This window comes from Rana temporaria, chromosome 3, assembly GCF_905171775.1.
Source record: "Rana temporaria chromosome 3, aRanTem1.1, whole genome shotgun sequence".
Lineage (NCBI taxonomy): Eukaryota > Metazoa > Chordata > Amphibia > Anura > Ranidae > Rana > Rana temporaria.
The window spans coordinates 119,734,310-119,752,887 of NC_053491.1; the positions used below are offsets into that span (position 1 = coordinate 119,734,310).

The 18,578-nt window shown below is 47.6% G+C and overlaps 1 protein-coding gene and 1 pseudogene across 1 annotated transcript in view; one reads left to right on the top strand and one right to left on the bottom strand.

Annotated features, from left to right (window-relative positions):
* Nucleotides 1–1,128: 1,128 nt before the first annotated feature.
* The window catches only part of MEST, a 72,159-nt gene continuing 54,709 nt past the window's right edge, over nucleotides 1,129–18,578 (bottom strand). Inside the window, exon 13 of the mRNA XM_040343329.1 lies at nucleotides 1,129–1,253. The gene's annotated coding sequence lies outside the window, so the exon portion shown is untranslated. The remainder of the gene's footprint in view (nucleotides 1,254–18,578) is intronic.
* LOC120931672 lies at nucleotides 12,725–14,600 on the top strand (annotated as a pseudogene).

The following is an 18,578-nucleotide window of genomic DNA, read 5'->3' on the forward strand; positions in this document are numbered from 1 at the left end:
TTAAGACCTAGGCCAACTGGAAAGGGTAAAATGATCTTCTTTACTTTTTATACAAGTCATTGTGATTGGAGTGTCACCAAGACATTTATGAAATGGAGAACAGAACTGCTTTCTTGGATTTTTTATTTTACATGCAGTTGCAGCAAACATTTTAGGCATCTCTTTTCATCTGTTCTTTCCAATCCATAAAGTATTTTGCTGCCGCCACTTGAGATCTAAAAAGTACATAAAAAAAAAAAAAGAGACTGAGCACCGCCCTAAAATATTTAAGTTATAAGAGAATTGAAATCCCATTGGAAACCATCTGCCAAATCATTGAAGTACTACCAGCCACCAAAGGCAATATGAGGGAGGCAGACACACCGATTGGCTTGACCCCCCCCCCCACATATAGCCTTCAGATTTTGAGGGCCTACTGATGTTTTGACAATAGAATATTCACTCAATGTGAAACGTTCCCTGTGAAAGCTGTAACTTTGAAATCAGCACGTGCGGGGCTCCGCCCACATCATTCACAATGGGGGTTATTTCCGAAAGGCAAATCCACTTTGCACTACTGAAATTGCACTCAAATTTCAGTCGCTGTAAATCTGAGAGGTAGCTCTGCTGGTTGTATTATCTAATCGTGTGAAAGCTAAAATGCTGTTCTTTTATTCTCCTTGCATGTCCCCCTCGGATCTACAGCGACTGCACTTCCAAGTGCAATTGAAATGAACCTTGCACTTGTAGTGCAAAGTGGATTTGCCTTTAGTAAATAACCCATATAGCTGTTTGTGTGAATGGGCTACAAGCTCCTTTGTGGCTGTCGGCTTGTAGTTCTCAATGAACTACCACGGCGTTCATTCATTCTTCTTGTCAGGGTATCCGTTTGCCCTTATGGGATGTACAGGCACACGGAAAGTTCTGCAAAACACATGCGGTGCAATGCGTTACAGCCCCCCCCCCCCACACACTTAAAATGCCAATTTTTTTTTAGCTGGGAAAAAAAAAAAAAGTGCATTTATGTATTCGTTTTCTTTAGAAAAGTGGACTTCTCCTTTAGCATACAGGAGCTGCATATTCTGGAAGGTGAGAAATGCAATCATGGTTTGCACATTACTTTTAGAAAAAAAGAAAGACTTGTACACATTCATTATTAAAAGGTTTTTATTTAAATTTTCTTCAAAAACAAAATGTCGTTACACACGCTTTGTTTGCATTCCAAATACAAGAACATATTCAGATTTCTTTTTAACCAGTTAAAATTTTCAGATCTGTAATGAGATGGACACAACTTCAATATAAGAGATGTTTGCATATACTGGGACACAACAGGTATATTCAAAAAAAAAAAAAAAAAATTGATCAAAGGGGACAGGACAGTAGACATTAAATACAAAGTTACCTTCTGAAGCCGCAATGGATAACATGCACAAAAATGCATTGCAAGCTTTGATAGTAATCAAATTATTTCACAACTTATGTTATTCGATGTTCTAGTAAAACTCCAGGATTAAAACTATATTTTGACAGGCCAGAGCCTCAATGGTGTGGTCAGCATGCATAATGACAGGGGTATCCATCAGTACAGATGGGCCATAGAAACGAATAGTCTAAGAAATAAAACATTTGCCTTCAAACCCTGCTTGATTTTTTTTTTTTTCACTGCGCATCCAGTAAATAATGGATATGTATTCCACTCACCCTTCTCATTACTATGGCTCATTTTATACTCCTCTAGGTGGTTGAAGGTCTCCATGGGCCAGATTCACGGAAGAAATACACCGGAGTATCTACTGATACTCCGGCGTATTTTCAAATTTGCCACGTCGTATCTTAATTTGTGATTCACAAACAAGATACGACGGCATTTGGCTAAGATCCGTCAGGCTTACGGCTTCGTACGCCTTCGGATCTTAGGCTGCAAAACTTCGGCCGCCACTGGGTGGAGTTCGCGTCATTTTCCAGCGTCGGGTATGCAAATTAGCTTTTACGGCGATCCACGAAGCTACTCGCGTGCGTTACATCGTTTTTTCCCGTCGCAAAGTTAGTAATCTTTTTCATGGCTTAACTTTACACAAGCCATGTTAAAGTATGGCCGTCGTTCCCGCGTCGAATTTTAATTTTTTTTTTCTCGGCGTAAGTACGTTACGCACGTCGCCATTCACAAACACGTCGGGGTGCCGTAATTCCGCGCAAAGCACGTCGGGAAATTCACTAACGGAGCATGCGCAGAACGTTCGGCGCGGGAGCGTGCCTAATTTAAATGGTACACGCCCCATTTGAATTAGGCGGGCTTGCGCCGGACGTCTACGTTATTCCGCCGCAAGTTTATACTCAAGTGCTTTGTGAACCAAGCACTTGCGAGAAAAACTTGCGGCGGTGTAACGTAAAGACTATCCGTTACGCCGCCACATTTGTACCTGAATCTGGCCCCATGAGTACAGATGAGACCTAGGCAAGCATAGACCAAGAGGCATACATATGCAGTAGAGCTGGACAAAGCCTATGGTATGTGCGGCATGAGGCAGGGGCGCAAATTGATGGAATTCTAATGGGGCTGAAGGTACGTTGCTACCTAGTAGGGCCGAAACAACTAATCGATTATGAAATTAATAGATTAATCGGCCAGTAACATAATAGGGTTACAAAAAAAAAATGGCCCTTTATAGTACAAAAAAAGCAAAATCGCTACTGTAAATATTACTTTCACTGTCCCACGGTAAAACAAGAGATTTTTAATACAGCTTACCTGTAAAATCTTTTTCTTGGAGTACATCACGGGACACAGAGCGGCATTCATTACTATATGGGTTATATGGAGTACCTTCAGGTGATGGACACTGGCAATCTCAAACAGGAAATGCCCCTCCCTATATAACCCCCTCCCATAGGAGGAGTACCTCAGTTTTGTAGCAAGCAGTATGCCTCCCAAAATGGTCCTCAAAGGAGGGGTGGGAGCTCTGTGTCCCGTGATGTACTCCAAGAAAAAGATTTTACAGGTAAGCTGTATTAAAAATCTCTTTTTCTTTATCGTTACATCACGGGACACAGAGCGGCATTCATTACTATATGGGATGTCCCAAAGCAATGCTTACAATGAGGGGAGGGAGAACATCTCCAAGACAAAAGGATTTAATTTAGAGAAATACTCAAATCATAATAAATCCAACTTAGTTGAGAAAAATAATCTTAAATTTTAAATTTAACTCAAAAAAGAGGAGCCCCCGGAATCCGAGGGTCTCAAACTGCAGCCTGCAGCACTGCCTGCCCAAAGGCTGTATCAGAATTCCTTCTTACGTCCAACTGGTAGAATTTTGTAAACGTGTGGACAGAAGACCAGGTTGCCGCCTTGCAAACTTGAGCCATAGAGATCTGGTGGTGTGCTGCCCAGGAGGCGCCCATGGCCCTAGTAGAATGAGCCCTTAATGATACTGGAGGAGGCAACCCTTTCAAGCCGTAGGCCTGAGTGATTAATTGCTTAATCCACCTAGAAATGGTGGACTTTGCAGCTGCCTGCCCCCTCTTGGGCCCATCCGGTAAAATGAACAGCACATCTGTTTTCCGGATCTTCTTTGTAGCTTTAAGATAGGCCTTCATGGCCCTGACAATATCCAAGGTATGCAGCAACCCTTCCTTTCTGGAAGTAGGTTTAGGGAAGAAGGATGGTAATACCAAATCCTGGTTTAAATGAAAACTGGATATAACCTTCGGTAGGAAGGAAGGATGAGGGCGGAGAACGACCCTGTCCTTATGAAAAATAAGATATGGTTTCTTACAGGATAAGGCCGCCAGTTCCGATACTCTTCTTGCGGAAACTATGGCGACCAAAAATACTAACTTCCTTGTCAGTAAAACCAAAGGAATTTCAGCCAACGGCTCAAACGGTTGTTTCTGTAAACTTGACAGAACAAGATTTAAATCCCACGGACAAAGCGGGGATTTAACTGGAGGTTTAATACGTAAGACCCCTTGAAGGAAGGTCTTAACCAGCGAGTGGGTGGCCAGCGGCCGCTGAAACCACACTGACAGAGCAGAAATCTGTCCTTTGATTGTGCTTAATGCCAATCCTTTATCCACTCCTAGCTGGAGAAAACTCAAAACTCTATCGATGGTGAACTTGCGAGGAAGCCATAGCTTGGACTCACACCAGCCTACATAGGCCTTCCAGACCCTGTGATAAATCACCCTAGAGACCGGTTTCCTGGCTCTGATTAGGGTAGAGATTACTTTCTGAGACAGACCTCTACCCCTGAGAATCAGGGATTCAGCTTCCAGGCCGTCAAATTTAGATGCCGTAAGGCAGGGTGGAGGATCGGACCTTGCGATAGCAGGTCTGGCCGTAGAGGAAGAGTCCAAGGGTCTCCCACTACCATCTTTAGGATTAGTGAGTACCATGCCCTTCTGGGCCATGCTGGAGCTACCAGGATGACTGGTATGTGCTCCACCCTGATCCTGCGCAGCAGGCGGGGTAGTAACTGAAGCGGGGGAAACGCATAAAGAAGTTTGAACTGATGCCAAGGGCAAACCAGCGCATCGGTTCCGCAGGCCATCGGATCCCTTGAGCGGGACATGAACCTGTCTAGCTTCTTGTTGAGTCTCGATGCCATGACATCCACGTCCGGCACTCCCCATTTTTGGCAGAGTGCTTGAAAGATTTGTGGATGCAGAGACCATTCCCCGGCCATAGAGTCTGGCGGCTTAAGAAGTCCGCCTGAAAGTTGTCCACTCCGGGAATGAATATTGCCGATATGCAGGGCACATGAGCCTCTGCCCATAGGAGAATCAAGCTCACCTCTCTCTGAGCGGCTTGACTCCTGGTTCCCCCTTGGTGATTTATGTATGCCACGGCCGTGGCATTGTCTGATTGAATTCTCACCGGGAACCCCTGCAATCTTGACGTCCAAGCCCTGAGGGCTAGTCGAGCAGCTCTGAGCTCCAAGACGTTGATGGGCAACTGCTCCTCTAGCTTTGCCCAAGTACCTTGGCGAGTGCAACCATCCAAAATTGCTCCCCAGCCTGTCAGGCTGGCGTCTGTGGTCACTATCTTGCAAGCCACTGGGCTGAAAGATCTCCCCTTCAGTAGGTTCTGAGGGTCTAACCACCAACACAGACTTTGTCGGACTCTTGATGAGAGCGGCAACGGGATATCCAAGGCCTGTGGCCTTCTGCTCCATGCTGACAGGATGGCTGCCTGCAGGATGCGAGTGTGACTCTGGGCGTATGGTACCGCCTCGAATGTGGCCACCATCTTGCCTAGTAACCTCATACATAGGCGAATAGTCGGTTCCTTTTTGCTTAGAACCAGTAGGATTAATTCCTTGATGGCTTTGACCTTCCTCAGAGGTAGAAACACTCTTTGTTGTTCTGTGTCTAATCTCATGCCGAGATATTCCAACTGCCTTGTGGGCAGGAAAGCCCAGCCGAACTTCTCGAGGTATTGGACCGTGAGGGCCACTGCTCGCTCCAAGCCGGGAGACGAGTGATCTATGACTAGGAGGTCGTCCAGGTATGCTAGGATCGTGACCCCTTGGATCCTTAGTTTGGCTAGGATTGGAGCTAGGACCTTCGTGAACACCCGGGGGGCCGTAGCCAACCCGAAGGGAAGTGCCACGAATTGGAAGTGACGCAAAGCCACCATGAAGCGTAGATATTTTTGATGTGGCTGATAAATTGGAACATGAAGGTAGGCATCCTTTATGTCTATGGACGCCATGAAGTCGTCCTTTTGGAGTGTGGCAGCTGCTGACCGCACGGATTCCATCCGAAATGAGCGGATCTTTAGGTATGCATTTACCATCTTTAGGTCCAAAATTGGCCTGACATCTCCATTGGACTTCGGGATGATGAATAGGTTGGAGTAGAAACCTAGCCCCTGTTCCAGGACTGGTACCTCTACTATTACTTCCTGGGAAAGTAGATGATTTAATGCCGACATTAATGCGGCTCCTTTCTCCGGATCGTTTGGAATCCTCGACTCCTGGAAATGAGGAGGAGGAAACTTTAGGAAATCTAATTTGTAGCCCATGGCCACGGAAGACCGTACCCACTCGTCGGGAATGCTGGCTTCCCAAACCTCTGAAAAGAGTCGCAGCCTTCCCCCCACCTTCGTGGGTGGGGGCGCCCCTTCATAAGGGCTTGGGGGCTGGTTTTGCTGGTTTGCGAAACCACTGCTTTCTGCCTCTAGCAGCCTGTCCTTGAGACTTGCTGTTGAAGCCGAAGTTTGCTTTCGCAGGAGGCCGTCGATACTGTTTGGCATTAGAGGGCCCCTGCCCAGGGGAGTACTGTCGTTTAAACGCAGGCCCCTGAAACTTCTTCTTAGTTGGCAAGAGAGTACTTTTGCCGTTTGAAATGGTCTGAATGTATTTATCTAGGTCTTCTCCGAAGAGTCGTCCTCCATAGAAGGGAAACCCTACCAGGAGCTTCTTGCATGGGGGCTCGGCCTCCCAGCTCTTTAACCATAAGAGTCTTCTCATATGGATAAGGGATAACGATAAACGTGACGCTTGCTGGATAGAATCCTTAATTGCGTCTACTGTAAAACATATGGCCCTAGGGACATCCGAAAATTCTTCTGCCTGCTGGGCAGGAATAAGTTTAAGCATCTGCTTAATTTGATCCGATAATGCTTGAGCAACCCCAATCGCAGCCACAGCTGGCTGTACTACTGCCCCTGCCGTAGTGAAGGAGTTCTTAAGTAGTGCTTCCAAGCGTTTATCAACTGGATCCTTGAATACCTGTATGTTTTCTACAGGGCATGTTAACGACTTGTTAACACATGAGATGGCTGCGTCCACTGCAGGAGTAGCCCATTTCTTGGAAAATTTATCTTCCATAGGATATAGGGCAGAGAATCTTTTAGGTGGTAAGAAGATTTTATCTGGCTTGTTCCAATCTTGGAACAAAACTCCCTCTAATAGAGGGTGGATCGGAAACACTGCATTGCTTTGAGGCGCCCTCAGTGAGCCCAAAGCTGAAACCGTCGATACCTGGAGATCTGGTACTGGCAAGTTGAATGCATTATGGACCAAGTCCGTTAAGGCTTGAATCCACCAGCCCTCCCCTTGGGAGACTGCTCCAGACTCCTCTGTATCCGGATCTTCGATCCCTGAACCTACTTGGTCCTTGTCCAAGAGATCGTCCAATTCCCCTGAGGAAAGGAGCTCCTCTTCTGAGGGTCCACGCTCGGGCGACGGAGATCTAATCCGTTTACTGCCCCGCATAGCTGTGGCTATCATTTTTCCCATTCTTTTCTCCATCTCTCTTAAAGAGGTGAGTAATACCTCGTCCGTGACCATCTTAGGGTTGGACTGACCCGCGCCAGCTCCAGCCCCAGATCCCGATGGCCCCAAGGCTCCCTGTGGGGAAAGCAGCGGCATAGCTTTGTCCGAGACCTCAGACTCTCTGGGGGAATCCCCACCTCTTGTACCCTCTGACCCGGATGCCATGGTACAATACCGAGGTACACCTGCTACCTATTGGTACTTGGAACTATAAAAGTTAATTGCCCAAACACCTGTTTGGGGGATAAAAAATGCTTCCTCTCCCCTAGATGACTTTTTTTTTTTTTTTTTCAATCTTTCTTTTTTTTTTTTTGTTTCAAATCCAGGAAAGAAAAATCATTCTGTCCCCCTGAGTAGTATTGCAAGAAAAACTATGAGATGGAAAGAAACAGCCTATTTCTAGGCTTGAAAACAGTCTTCTGAAGACTGCAATATTCTTTTTGGCCACTGTGTGTCCTCGGCGCCCCGTGCTGCCGCTCTGGTCTTTCCTCCCCTGTTCCAATGTATCAAATGCTGTTTGGAACGAAAAGGAAGGGCCGCCCCTTCCTTAAACCACTGACCCGCCCTTCCCCCCTCAGCTAAACGGCGCGAATTGCGCCTATAACACGTGAACGCGCGCGCGCGCCCGCCGATAGGGGGGGGGGGGGTGGGGGGGAGGGAGCCTCTGTGCTCCAGCTGGAACCACGAGGAGGTCAGCGTTTTGCCTGCTTTGCAGGCTCTGAGGAGGAAGACTGATGGAGCATCGCCTGGAGGCTTGCAGGTAAGCATAGCTCTCTGACACACACATACACTTTATATTACACAGGCCCTACTCAAATGCTTTTCCAACACTACAAGGGAGGTCACTTCTTATGGGGAAAAAATACACATAGAGCCATCCTATCATTAAGATTTGTGACTAGTTTGCCAGATGCAGCGCATAACTTTAGGCATGTCCCCTGTGACCCCCCAGAAAAAACCTGCTAAGAACCAAGTTCCGCAAGTTTTCCCCTCACTTACCTGCTCCATGCCGCAGGACTTTGCCAAGCAAGAGGCCCAATCTTCCCCCATCTCCGTGGGGATGTCTAGACCTTCAGGCCCTGGGTTCCTATGAAGGATCCACTGTCCTGGGCCCATATAGCACTCTGGCAACAGAAACATTAGGCACCCAAAGGTTTCTAAGTTCTGGGCCCAGGGTCCAGCTCTCTAAAAAGAAAAGCATTATGGGCTATACCCCAAGGGTTTGGGGTCCGGTTACTGACCACTTTAGCGCTGAGGCCTTTGGACAGAACCGGTTAGCTCACCTAATCCCAAGGATGCGGAGGCAAGCTAAACCATGACCAACACCTAAGACACTGGCGTAAAAACTGAGGTACTCCTCCTATGGGAGGGGGTTATATAGGGAGGGGCATTTCCTGTTTGAGATTGCCAGTGTCCATCACCTGAAGGTACTCCATATAACCCATATAGTAATGAATGCCGCTCTGTGTCCCGTGATGTAACGATAAAGAAAATGAACCCCTTAGAGTAGCGATTATTTGCTCTTTTTGTACTTATTTTTGTTTCTCTATCATACATCACGGGACACAGAGCGGCATAGTAATTACTATGTGGGTTATAGAGTCTACCTTCAGGTGATGGACACTGGCACTCAAAGACAGGAAGTCCCTCCCTATATAACCCCCTCCCCTAAGGGAGTACCTCAGTTTTTTCGCCGAAGCTGGTCTAGGTCCTTTGTGGCTTAGCTAACGCTGTTTAAACCGGATCCGTCCAAGGTGCTTCATAGCCAAAGTGGATGGTACCCGGGCCCCGGGTAGAACGGCGTTTTGCCTATAATGCTTTTCTCTGTAGAGCTGGATCCTGGGTTCCAGAGCATTGGTCAGTTTAAAGGACCAAATGTTTTTTCTGCTGCCAGGATGCTATATGGGTCCAGGAGAGAGGTGACCTGCTATGGACCCCAGTCCCTGAAGGTCGGTGACAAAGCCCACGGTGAAGGCTGGGCCTCTTGCTTTGGCAATACCCTGCAGCGTGGACAGGTAAGTGGAGGGTCTGCGGGACTTGGTCCGTCAGCAGGTTCTCCATTAAGGGGACTATGGGTAAGCCTATATTATGCTGCTATGCATGGGCATATCCACCACTATGTCTGTTGAGACAGGATGGTTTGTTTTTTGTAACCCATACTTTTCCCCTGCCTGGCTCTAGTGGTCTGTTGGGCTAACAGGTACAAGGTGCATTATGGAGGTAAAAGCACTAAAGCTTACTGGCCTGAGGAATTTGGTCGGCCTGGGTGTTCCTCGGGTCCCCCCTGCAGCACGGTCTCCATCCCTGGCTGCAGCTCCCCCTCAGCAGTCCGCCGTGGTCACGCTCACACGCATACACGTGTTCTATAGGCGTGGGGCGGCATGATGGGGCGGAGCCAGGCAGCGTCTCTTCAACAGAGGCACAACGCCGGTGGATGGCGGTGGTGGAGGAGACACAGAGCGTGCGCTTCCAGAGGCTGTCGGCGCCTTTGACTCTTTAGGAGTTTTTTCAGGTTGGTGGACCCAGGTACCCTAAATGTACCTGTTCAGGGGCTGAGAACCCAAGTCTGGACACATCATTTTGAGTACCTGCCTTTAGCCTCCTCCCCCAAAACAGGTCTCACTAGTTCCAGTTTTCTGGTGGAAGCTTCAGCCTATGGGTAGCTCCACAAGTTTTCCTATGTAGTTGTTTTTCACTACATAAGGGAAGACTTTACTGCGGCCTGTTGATCTGTATTGAATACAGAGGAAGTACCTTGGGTTTAGGCAAATGGCTCCCAAGGGGGCAGGCTCTGCTAAAGCGGCAAAGAAACCTAGGGGGTCCCCATCGGGTTCAAAGGATCTGGGCCAGGCCTCAGCAGCACCTCTCTCCCCTGGAAGACCAGAGTGCAGTGTCCGGGTAGAGCCGATGGATTTGCCTGGTGCTGTAGCAGGCCCTGTTCAGCCAGCCCCTGTGTTTGTTACAGAAGAAGTCCTGGCTACCACCTTGAGGGGGATTGGAAGAGAGATTGGCAGCCTTAATTGCTGCCTCCCTTCCTGAGAGGAAACGGGCTAGATCGCCTTCCCCTAAGTAACAAATTTATGGTTGTTCAGACCTTTCGGATGGAATCCATTCGTTCGGTAGCCGCATCCCTGCATGGGGGAGATTTTCTAGCGTCCATAGATATCAAGCACGCATACCTCCACGTCCCGATATACCCAGGTCTAGAGGTCGACCGATATATCGGCCGATATTTGACCGTTTTTTTTAAATCGGCATCGGCCGATTTTTGTAAAAAAAACGGCCGATTCGCAGCTACAATATCCGGCCAGCATGGCCGCCTGCCCTGAAGTACTGAACTGACCAGCAGTCACCAGTGCCCCCGCTCCCGCATGGCCTCTGCTCCTCACGGCAGGTCCTTGGAAGTCTACACGCGCGTACGGCTGGCGAGTAGGGGCGTGACGTGACGTTCCTTCCCCTGCAGCTCGCTGTCCACTCCTTGCTCGCATTGTGAGTAGGGGCCACGCCTGTCTCCTACGTCACTTGCGTGCCCGGCCCCCTGCTGCTCTTGGTTCCCGGTTCTTCTCCTGGCTCTCCTTGCGAGTAGAGGGGGTGACGTCCAGTGCGCGCCCCGCCCCCTGCTACTCGTTCTCGGCTTATCTTGCAGCATCCGCCCCTGCATTCGGTATGTGGCATATGCGTTTTTAATTAATTGCTCACTATTAATGGGCATATATTTATTGTCAACACGAACACAGATGGGCACTTTTTTATGTTAAGGGACACTCTGCTGGGCGCATTTTATTTTATTTTAAGGGGCACGCTGATGGGTATATTTTTTAATGTGTGCACTGATGAGCATATTTTTTTTTTTTAAGAGGCACACTGATGGACACATTTTGTTTTGCCCATCAGAGTGCCCCTTAATATAAAATAAGCCCATCAGCGTACAAATTAAAATATACCCATCAGCGTGCCCCTTAAAATAAAATGCGCCCAGCAGAGTGCCCCTTAACATAAAATTTGCCCATCAGCATACACATTAAAAATATACCCCTTAACATAAAATAATGGTCACCCTGATTGGCACATTTTATGTTAAGGGGCACTCTGATGGGCACAAAAAAACGTGACCCTTAACATAAAATTTGCCCATCAGAGTGCCCCTTAACATACAATATGCCCATCAGAGTGCCCCTTAACATACAATATGCCCATCAGAGTGCCCCTTAACATACAATTTGCCCATCAGAGTGCCCCTTAACATACAATATGCCCATCAGCGTACACATTAAAAATATGCCCATCAGCGTACACATTAAAAATATGCCCATCAGCGTTCCCCTTAACATAAAAGTTTTGTTGTGCCCATCAGAGTGTCCCTTAATAACAAAAACTGTGGCGATGCGATGGGGACACCTGATGTAAAGGGGCGATGCGATGGGGACACCTGATGTAAAGGGGCGATGGGGACACCTGATGTAAAGGGGCGATGGGGACACCTGATGTAAAGGGGCGATGGGGACACCTGATGTAAAGGGGCGATGGGGACACCTGATGTAAAGGGGCGATGCGATGGGGACACCTGATGTAAAGGGGCGATGCGGACACCTGATGTAAAGGGGCACTGCGATGGGGACACCTGTGTAAAGGGGCACTGTGATGGGGGCACCCTTAATAACAAAAACTGTGGCGATGCGATGGGGACACCTGATGTAAAGGGGCGATGCGATGGGGACACCTGATGTAAAGGGGCGATGGGGACACCTGATGTAAAGGGGCGATGCGATGGGGACACCTGATGTAAAGGGGCGATGCGATGGGGACACCTGATGTAAAGGGGCGATGCGATGGGGACACCTGATGTAAAGGGGCGATGCGATGGGGACACCTGATGTAAAGGGGCGATGCGGACACCTGATGTAAAGGGGCACTGCGATGGGGACACCTGTGTAAAGGGGCACTGTGATGGGGGCACCTGAAACTTGACAATAAATATGGAGAGGTGGCTGTGGAGCCACCTCTCTGTACCCCCCTCCTCCACGGCCACCTCTCTGTACCCCCCTCTACGGCCACCTCTCTGTACCCCAGTGGCGGTGCATCTATATGGGGCACACGAGTGCCGCCACCTCTCTCTTCTCATGCAATGCATGAATCTATCTATGGTTGCCGCTGCCGGCCCCTTGTCAGGCGCCAGGGCACCTGAATTACAGCGGTGTGGTATTTTTTTTGAAGCACCTGATTAGAGCCATAGGCTCTAATAGGCATCAAAAAAGGTGAACAGCGGGCGCCATGCTGGGCGCTCGCTGTTCACTCAGAGTTGTGTTAGGAAAGCGAATTAATCGCTTTCCTAACACTAAACCACCTCTCAGCCAATCAGGTGCTCAGGTCTGTTACCCGTCTGTTACCCAGGTCTGTCGGTGGCTGCGCTTGGTGGGGTTTTTTTTCAGTTTGTTTGCGCCCCCATAAAATTTTGAGCACCAGCCGCCCCTCCTTTAAAATGACTAAAACATTTTTTTCTTTCTCTTTTTTTAATAATTACAGTCTAATGATGGCTGAAAATAAATCAAACCCAGTATGGCAGTATTTCAGTGAGCCAACATCGGGGAAGGCCAAGTGCAATATCTGCCAGAAATTGCTGAGCATGGGAGCAGAAAAAGGAAAGGCTAAAAATACAACAAATATCTGGAATCATCTGAGCAGCTGCTTCTTCATACAACTTTCAGCCCACTGTAGTACAGATGTTTGATGCTAAAAGAAAATGGCAAAATACTGATCCCCGGTGCAAGAAAATTGATACCCTAATCACAGAAATGATTGTCACGGACAACCAGCCCTTTACAGTTGTTGCAGATATTGGCTGGCAACAATAGAACCAAGATATTCGATCAAAAGTGACAAATACTACCGCACAGACATGCTGGACAGCGTGTACAAAAAGGTTACGCAGTGAATTAAGACCCTATTGCAACAGAGAATGCTGGCCCCTATTTGTCCTTCACAACAGACTGTTGGTCTGGAGAAACAGAATCGCTTATGAGCCTAACATGTCATTTTATAGACAACAACTGGGAAAGGAAACAAGTCATTCTAAATGTCAAGGCTATGTCTGGCTCCCATACTGGGGACTATATCAGGGAGATGTTTCTTAGCATGCTCAATGATTGGGACATCAACCAAGACAGAGTGGTGCTTGTGCTGCGAGACAGTGGTGCCAACATGATTAAAGGCCTCAGACTGGCAGATATACCAGACTTAAGCTGCAGTGCACACACATTACAGCCTGTGGTGAAAGAGGGCATCAGCAGTCAGCGAGTAGTGGGGGACATCATTGCCAAATTAAAGACTTGTGCTACACACTTTAGCCACTCTGTGCTTGCAAAGCAGCGTCTTGGAGCCATCCAAAAAGATCTTGGCCTCCCCCAGCACAGCATCATTCAGGATGTTCCCACCCGCTGGAACTCCACATTACACATGTTGCAGAGGATGCTGGAGCAGAAGTGTGCCCTGAATTTTTATGTAGCAGAACATGGCAAGTTTACCACACCTCCAGCAGAACAATGGGATATCATCTCAAATTTAATAGATACACTGGCCCCCCATTGAGGAAGCGACCTTGGATATCAGCAAGGCAGAGGCATCCATCTCCTGCATCATCCCATGCATAGCTGTGCTGAAGATGGTGCTTCAGGCAGAGGGTCACACCACAAGGGTGATAAAAAAACACTTAGAGAAACCATGTGGCAAAGCTTGGAGAGTCGATTTTCTAAGATAGAGGATACCAAATGTTTGGTGCTGGCAACACTTCTTGATCCTCGGTACAAGGGCCATGTATTTGCAGGGGACACAGTCAGCAAAGCAAAAACGTGGCTGCGAGAAGAGTACACCAGCATTGTGTCCGAGCAACAAAAAAGTGGAGATGAAGGACCAGAACCGAAACGGACCAGGACAAGGGTAGAAGAGGAGAAGGAGGAACCCAGTCTTCTGGAGAAAATGTACAAAAGCATTTTGGGGGCTCATGGAACTCCTACTGAAGAAAGTAACGAGCACTTAATTTCCAAACAGTTGGAGAAGTACCTCCGAGAGCCACTCATAGACCGACGGACTGGTCTGCCACTGGATTGGGGGAAACAGAATGCATCCCGCCTGTGCCACCTTGCACCACTGGCAAGAAAATTTCGCTGTCCACCTGCCTCTTCTGTTCCCAGTGAGAGAGTGTTCAGCGAGATTGGGATTATCTATAAAAAGAAGAGGAGCAGGCTCACTGGAGAAAATGCAGAGAGACTGTTTCCTGAACTACAACTTGAAGCTTTTAAACTGGGAGTACTAAGAGAAGAGAGGGACTGGAACTGAAGAAGAAAGCCTAAAACTAAGAAAATTTGCACTTTTGTATTGTTTACAAACTTACCTCATTAATGTTCATTATCTATTGCTGTTGATTTCTTTCAAAAGTTTTGATTACCTCACCTGTGTTTGTGTATTTTTAAGATACATGTGCACTGACTGGAAATGTGTTGTGTACTTCTGTTGTTTTAATAAATGGTTAATTTTTGCAATTTTCTGTATTCCTTCTTTGTTATTTAACTAAATTGTTAAAATTTTCCAAAATGGGGGGGGGGGGAATAAATAAATCGGCCTAAAATACCCCGATTTCTAAATATCGGCATCGGCCATAGAAAAACCCATATCGGTCTACCTCTACCCAGGTCACCACAAATTCTTGAGGTTCGCGGTGGGTCAGCACCATTTTCAATTTGTGGCACTTCCGTTCGGTCTGGCCACAGCCCCAAGGGTCTTCACAAAGATCCTGGCTCCAGTATTGGCCAATTTAAGAACCTGTGGAATCCCAATTCTGGCATATCTGGACGACTTGTTGCTGATAGATCACTCAGCCCCCAGCTTGGAGCGAGCAGTTCGAACCACTGTTCAATATTTAGAGGCCTTAGGTTGGGTCATAAACAGGGCCAAATCGGCCCTGCAACCAACGACGGGCCTGGAATACCTAGGCTTACACCTCGATACAACCCAGCAAAAGATATTTTTGCCTCAGGCAAAGGTCGATTCCCTAAGGTTGATTATACTATCGTTGCTAAGCAGGCAAAAGCCAACTGTTAGGGAAAATGGTAGCAACCTTCGAGGCAGTACCCAACGCTCAATTCCACTCAAGGAAATTACAAAAGTCCGATCCTGTCGAAATGGAACCGAAAGATTCCGTCCTTGGATTGTCCCATGGCGCTCGCCCCGTTAGTCAGGGGGAGCCTCTGTTGGTGGTTGACACCCCAAAACCTAAGAAAGGGAAGATCCTTCAATCCAATAGCCTGGAAGGTAGTCACCACGGATGCCAGCCTAACAGGTTGGGGAGCGATCCTTGGGGACTTATCCCAGCAGGGAGTATGGTCAAACTCTGAAAGTTTCCTGCCTATCAATCTCCTGGAGATTCGAGCAGTTCGGTTGGCACTAAGGGTTCGGACGACCAGGTTGCAAGGCACCCCGGTCAGAGTACAGTCGGACAATGCCACGGCCGTGGCATACATAAACCACCAGGGTGGCACGAGGAGTCGGTCAGTCCAGAGGGAGGAGGATCAGATCTTTGTTTGGGCAGAAGCCCACATACCATGCCTGTCAGCAGAATTTATTCCCGGCATAGAGAATTGGCATACAGATATCTCAGCCGTCGGCAATTGTTCCCAGGGGAGTGGTCTCTCCACCCCGAGGTTTTCCGGACCATTTGCCAGAGATGGGGTACTCCGGATGTGGACCTGATCGCTTCAAGATTAAACACGAAGCTGCCCAAGTTCGTTTCCCTGCCAAGGGACCCTTGGGCTTGCGGAACAGACGCTCTGGTATGTCCTTGGCACCGTTTTTCCCTGATTTATGCCTTTCCGCCGCTGCAGCTGTTACCCAGACTCCTGCGTCGGATCAGGATAGAGGGCAAACCCATAATCCTGATCGCCCCGGCTTGGCCACGGAGATCATGGTACTCACTGATAGTCAAGATGTCAGTCGGGGACCCCTGGCCTCTACCTCTGCAGCCAGCAAGTTTGACGGCATGGCGGCTGAATCCTTCGTCTTAAGAAAAAGGGGATTGTCGAAGTCAGTACTCTCTACTCTAATTAGTGCCAGAAAGCCAGTCTCTAGGCAGATATACTACAGGGTGTGGAAAGCCTATGTCTCTTGGTGTGAGGCCAAGAAGTGGCATCCACGGAAGTTTGTCATCGGTAGAATCCTGGAATTCTTGCAACATGGTGTGGACATGAAACTAGCTGTCAGCACCATCAGGGGCCAGGTCTCGGCATTGTCGGTGCTCTTTCAGAGACCGTTGGCCACACATTCCCTGGTCAAAACCTTTTTACAGGGAGCTCTGCGGATAAATCCTCCGGTCAGACTCCCCTTGTGTCCATGGGACCTAAATTTGGTCCTGTCAGCCCTTAGGTCAAATTCCCTTGATCCTGCTGTCCAGGAAGTTAGATTTTCTGGTGGCTATGGCTTCAGCCAGGAGGGCATCAGAGTTGGCAGCTCTCTCCTGTAGGGAACCTTACTTAATAGTACATAGTGACAAGGTCATGCTACGACCTTTGTCTACCTTTTTGCCCAAGGTAGTCTCAAGCTTTCATTTGAACCAGGACCTGATTCTCCCGTCTTTCTTTCCTAAACCAAATTCAGGAAAGGAAAGGTTACTACATGCTTTAGATGTGGTAAGAGCAATAAAGGTTTATCTGATGGCTACGGCCCAAATTAGAAAAACAGATACTTTGTTCATCCTGCCGGATGGGCCCAAAAAAGGGCAGGCAAAATCGAAAGCCACTCTAGCCAGATGGATTCGGCAAGTAATCGCTCAGGCCTACGGCCTGAAGGGTAAGGAGCCTCCGGCTTCTATTAAGGCTCATTCTACTAGAGCTTTAGGGACTTCTTGGGCAGTACAGCACCAGGTCTCCATGGCCCAAGTTTGTAGGGCGGCAACCTGGTCATCAGTCCACACGTTCACAAAGTTTTATCAGCTGGACGTGAGGAGGCGCGGGGACCTGGCCTTTGGGCAGGCTGTCTTACAGGCCGCTCTTTAAGATCCCTGCACTTGGTGGCACCTCTGGGTCCTTCTTCTAGCTCTCCCTCCCCTCATTGGGCATTGCTTTTGGACATCCCACATAGTAATTACTATGCCGCTCTGTGTCCCGTGATGTATGATAGAGAAAAAGGGATTTTTATAAACAGATTACCTGTAAAATACTTTTCTCGTAGTACATAACGGGACACAGAGCACCCGCCCCTCTTGGGGAAAAATTGGGAATAATATTGCTTGCTACAAAACTGAGGTACTCCCTTAGGGGAGGGGGTTATATAGGGAGGAACTTCCTGTCTGAGAGTGCCAGTGTCCATCACCTGAAGGTAGACTCTATAACCCACATAGTAATTACTATGCCGCTCTGTGTCCCGTGATGTACTACGAGAAAAGGATTTTACAGGTAAGCCGTTTATAAAAATCCCTTTTTTTTAACCCCATTATGTTACTAAACAGCTCAGGCCTGGGTTCACACCTTAGTTTTTTGGTGCTTTTTGCAGAAACACACTACAGTTCATTTACATGTTCTCCTATGGGACACGTTCACATTTTCAGCTGCTGCGTATTTGGAAAGGGCAAGGACTTTTTAAACGCAAACGGTGCTATTTTTTATTTTTTTTGTTCAATATACTTCAATGGAGAAACTGCAGAAAAGCATGTAATGTGTTTTTGCGGCAATTTGTGTTTTGTAATCTGCCCAGCAACAAATTGGCCCAAAAAAAGCTATTTTTTTTTTAAAAGGCTATTATCCGATTAATCGAAACAATAATCGGCCAACTAATTGATTATGAAAATAATTGTTAGTTGCAGCCCTACTACCTAGGCTTCATTGAGGAGGTGGAACATTAAAAGGACTACTTCACTTAATTTATCATTATGACCAGGGCTAAACAAAAACTGCATTCTGCCAGCCAGTAGTCAATGCTCTAGGAGCCCTATTGCTTTCTGATTTCCTGAAAAGTCTGTTTACTCAATGAGTCACTACACTAGGGACTCATATCCCTATCAGACAAAACAGAGCCTAAAAAGCGAGATTCTTCTCCTGTACTCTTCTTTAGCTAGCCCATGGTGCTTTGGGAATTGTCTTTCAGGAAATAAGTGTTTATTTAAAAAAAAAAAAAGGAAGATTGTTAATTATACAAATAAAATAAAAATACAAAAACAAACAGGACTCACAAACCTAAAACAGTTTGCCATTAACACTTTATGGCAAAACATGCCTAAATGGTGCTTCACATATGCAAGAGTGTGTGCCAGAGCCACAGGCAGGAAATACTTTC